The sequence below is a fragment of the Schistocerca serialis genome, unplaced genomic scaffold (genome assembly GCF_023864345.2).
Source record: "Schistocerca serialis cubense isolate TAMUIC-IGC-003099 unplaced genomic scaffold, iqSchSeri2.2 HiC_scaffold_190, whole genome shotgun sequence".
NCBI classification, from domain to species: domain Eukaryota; kingdom Metazoa; phylum Arthropoda; class Insecta; order Orthoptera; family Acrididae; genus Schistocerca; species Schistocerca serialis.
This window is the reverse complement of record NW_026047752.1, coordinates 1-5,000: the sequence shown is the minus strand read 5'-3', so window position 1 is coordinate 5,000 and position 5,000 is coordinate 1.

Here is a 5,000-nt window from a genome sequence, read left to right as displayed (position 1 = left end):
CCTACGTTGTGCCTTAACCTAACCTACGTTGTGCCTTAACCTAACCTACGTTGTGCCTTAACCTAACCTACGTTGTGCCTTAACCTAACCTACGTTGTGCCTTAACCTAACCTACGTTGTGCCTTAACCTAACCTACGTTGTGCCTTAACCTAACCTACGTTGTGCCTTAACCTAACCTACGTTGTGCCTTAACCTAACCTACGTTGTGCCTTAACCTAACCTACGTTGTGCCTTAACCTAACCTACGTTGTGCCTTAACCTAACCTACGTTGTGCCTTAACCTAACCTACGTTGTGCCTTAACCTAACCTACGTTGTGCCTTAACCTAACCTACGTTGTGCCTTAACCTAACCTACGTTGTGCCTTAACCTAACCTACGTTGTGCCTTAACCTAACCTACGTTGTGCCTTAACCTAACCTACGTTGTGCCTTAACCTAACCTACGTTGTGCCTTAACCTAACCTACGTTGTGCCTTAACCTAACCTACGTTGTGCCTTAACCTAACCTATGTTGTGCCTTAACCTAACCTATGTTGTGCCTTAACCTAACCTATGTTGTGCCTTAACCTAACCTATGTTGTGCCTTAACCTAACCTATGTTGTGCCTTAACCTAACCTATGTTGTGCCTTAACCTAACCTATGTTGTGCCTTAACCTAACCTATGTTGTGCCTTAACCTAACCTATGTTGTGCCTTAACCTAACCTACGTTGTGCCTTAACCTAACCCATATTGTACCTTAACCTAACCCATATTGTACCTTAACCTAACCCATATTGTACCTTAACCTAACCCATATTGTACCTTAACCTAACCCATATTGTACCTTAACGTAACCTAATTTGTGCCTTAACGTAACCTAATTTGTGCCTTAACGTAACCTAATTTGTGCCTTAACGTAACCTAATTTGTGCCTTAACGTAACCTAATTTGTGCCTTAACGTAACCTAATTTGTGCCTTAACGTAACCTAATTTGTGCCTTAACGTAACCTAATTTGTGCCTTAACGTAACCTAATTTGTGCCTTAACGTAACCTAATTTGTGCCTTAACGTAACCTAATTTGTGCCTTAACGTAACCTAATTTGTGCCTTAACGTAACCTAATTTGTGCCTTAACGTAACCTAATTTGTGCCTTAACGTAACCTAATTTGTGCCTTAACGTAACCTAATTTGTGCCTTAACGTAACCTAATTTGTGCCTTAACGTAACCTAATTTGTGCCTTAACGTAACCTAATTTGTGCCTTAACGTAACCTAATTTGTGCCTTAACGTAACCTAATTTGTGCCTTAACGTAACCTAATTTGTGCCTTAACGTAACCCATGTTGTGCCTTAACGTAACCCATGTTGTGCCTTAACGTAACCCAATTTGTGCCTTAACGTAACCCATGTTGTGCCTTAACCTAACCTATATTGTGCCTCAACCTAACCTATATTGCGCCTTAACCTGACGCACGTTGTCGCTGAACCTGCTCTGTAATTGTTATGCAACTCGTTAAATTAGTGTAGTGTTGCCTAACCGCAACCCTCGCAATATAGTTCGCTATTCGCACTGCCCGGTCCCCTGTGTATCGCGTCATGTTAAACACCTTGCAGGTGTTGCTGACTTTCCACATGCTCCTGCTATACACTGTAATGTGGATAGCAGCAGGACGTACATGCCCCCCCCCCTTCCCCCCTGCCTTCGCAAGCTGGTCGTTGAGAAGTTTGCATGTTCAATGCCCTTCGCATGCCGACGTACTCAGCCTACGTTGTGGTACGGCCTGTCACCTGTCCGCCGATGTACGCAAAACCCACAAACTGTACTGCACATTGGTCCGTATGTACTGAATGATACATCGTGGCACATGTGTGACCGTACGACGACTGCGCCTAGCAACGGCAGACCATACAGTCCAAATATTGTGCACGCAGCTACGTGTCGTCTCCCTATAAGAGCTGGATTGCAGTGTGGTACGCCATTCAGACGTGTGGGAGGAACGGACGCCCTGGATGGCGATCAGCATGAGCAGTCTGTTGATGTAGTGGAGCGTGTATTCGGACGTAGTCGTCTCTTCTCACACACCGTGATAGCATGTTGCACCGCGTTCCACATCTGCGACATCCTGCAGAGGCCGGCTGACAGTCGTTCGCGCAATGGACACCGCATACGTACGGGGGCTACCTTCCACGTGTTCTCGAGGCGTGCACATGTTGTTGCGTCTATGTGGGCAGACGTAGTGTGTTGTGACACCTGACACAGGCATGCAATACTCGTTGCAAATGGCGATGGACGTCTACGTTTGCTGGTGACGTTACGCAAATGAACAACAGGTAACCCGTTGTGGTGCGGTTGTTCTCGCTAGAGGTGAATCAGTGTTGGCGACGATCGGTCGAGCTATTAACCGGTTGTTTCAGGGATACCCACCATGCCCACGAACGTGAAAGGGGACCCACCATGCCCACGAACGCGAAAGGGGATCTGGGTGTGAGGCGATACGCGGCGGTGGCTGGGTGGGACCGTCCCCGGCCGGTGAGGGGGGGCCGCCCGGCGTGCTGGCAGCGCGGTGCGTGGGCGCACGCGCTACAGCCGGCTGGTGGGGGCGGCCAGTGGCAGGCGCGCCGGCCGACGGACGCGGCAGGCGGCGCAGCTGCGCGCCGGCGCCCCCTGCTCGCGGCGCCTTGCGGCCAAAGTAGGTCCTCGCGGGCCCGGTGCGAAGCGCGGTGGCCATCTGCAGTGTGCTGGTCCGATTGAGGACTGTGTGCGCTGAGGATGCGCCGCCGCCCGGCGCTCGGCGCCGCGACGCCGTCTGCTGCTCGGTCGCCCCAGCGGTTCTCGCAGGTGGTTTGTATCGCAGCTGTGCGGACGTGTTGGCGCGTGCGCTGTGCTGGGAGAGTTCGCTTCGGCACCCAAGTGGGGCTTTTGTCCTCCTGTGGCGCTGGCGTTGGAGCTGCCGGTCACCGTAGGTGGCGCGTGTTGTCTCCCGCCGGCAATGCCACGACAGCACGCTCCCGGGCCTCTGTCGGCAGCGGCAAGCTCAGTTGGGAGCACGGGTGGTCGCACCTAAAGCGTCTACTCGCCTAACTCCGGGCGATTGCGCCTCTCTCGAACCCGACCAAGTACTTAGGACGGCGCTGCGCGCCGCCGGGACCTGAGAGGGTTTCGAGGTGTGTTGTGCAGGGGAGCTCAGCCTCCTCCTGTTTGCAGAATAATTGAGCGGACGCTTGCGTGTTCGCGCGGGCCCCCGGGACACACTCCCGGGCGGCCGGCTGCTCAGCTCTAGTTGACGCAGCTCCCTGGTTGATCCTGCCAGTAGTCATATGCTTGTCTCAAAGATTAAGCCATGCATGTCTCAGTACAAGCCGCATTAAGGTGAAACCGCGAATGGCTCATTAAATCAGTTATGGTTCCTTAGATCGTACCCACGTTACTTGGATAACTGTGGTAATTCTAGAGCTAATACATGCAAACAGAGTCCCGACCAGAGATGGAAGGGACGCTTTTATTAGATCAAAACCAATCGGTCGGCTCGTCCGGTCCGTTTGCCTTGGTGACTCTGAATAACTTTGGGCTGATCGCACGGTCCTCGTACCGGCGACGCATCTTTCAAATGTCTGCCTTATCAACTGTCGATGGTAGGTTCTGCGCCTACCATGGTTGTAACGGGTAACGGGGAATCAGGGTTCGATTCCGGAGAGGGAGCCTGAGAAACGGCTACCACATCCAAGGAAGGCAGCAGGCGCGCAAATTACCCACTCCCGGCACGGGGAGGTAGTGACGAAAAATAACGATACGGGACTCATCCGAGGCCCCGTAATCGGAATGAGTACACTTTAAATCCTTTAACGAGTATCTATTGGAGGGCAAGTCTGGTGCCAGCAGCCGCGGTAATTCCAGCTCCAATAGCGTATATTAAAGTTGTTGCGGTTAAAAAGCTCGTAGTTGGATTTGTGTCCCACGCTGTTGGTTCACCGCCCGTCGGTGTTTAACTGGCATGTATCGTGGGACGTCCTGCCGGTGGGGCGAGCCGAAGGCGTGCGACCGCCTCGTGCGTGCTCGTGCGTCCCGAGGCGGACCCCGTTGAAATCCTACCAGGGTGCTCTTTATTGAGTGTCTCGGTGGGCCGGCACGTTTACTTTGAACAAATTAGAGTGCTTAAAGCAGGCAAGCCCGCCTGAATACTGTGTGCATGGAATAATGGAATAGGACCTCGGTTCTATTTTGTTGGTTTTCGGAACCCGAGGTAATGATTAATAGGGACAGGCGGGGGCATTCGTATTGCGACGTTAGAGGTGAAATTCTTGGATCGTCGCAAGACGAACAGAAGCGAAAGCATTTGCCAAGTATGTTTTCATTAATCAAGAACGAAAGTTAGAGGTTCGAAGGCGATCAGATACCGCCCTAGTTCTAACCATAAACGATGCCAGCCAGCGATCCGCCGCAGTTCCTCCGATGACTCGGCGGGCAGCCTCCGGGAAACCAAAGCTTTTGGGTTCCGGGGGAAGTATGGTTGCAAAGCTGAAACTTAAAGGAATTGACGGAAGGGCACCACCAGGAGTGGAGCCTGCGGCTTAATTTGACTCAACACGGGAAACCTCACCAGGCCCGGACACCGGAAGGATTGACAGATTGATAGCTCTTTCTTGATTCGGTGGGTGGTGGTGCATGGCCGTTCTTAGTTGGTGGAGCGATTTGTCTGGTTAATTCCGATAACGAACGAGACTCTAGCCTGCTAACTAGTCGCGTGACATCCTTCGTGCTGTCAGCGATTACTTTTCTTCTTAGACAGGCGGCTTCTAGCCGCACGAGATTGAGCAATAACAGGTCTGTGATGCCCTTAGATGTTCTGGGCCGCACGCGCGCTACACTGAAGGAATCAGCGTGTCTTCCTAGGCCGAAAGGTCGGGGTAACCGCTGAACCTCCTTCGTGCTAGGGATTGGGGCTTGCAATTGTTCCCCATGAACGAGGAATTCCCAGTAAGCGCGAGTCATAAGCTCGCGTGATTACGTCCCTGCCCT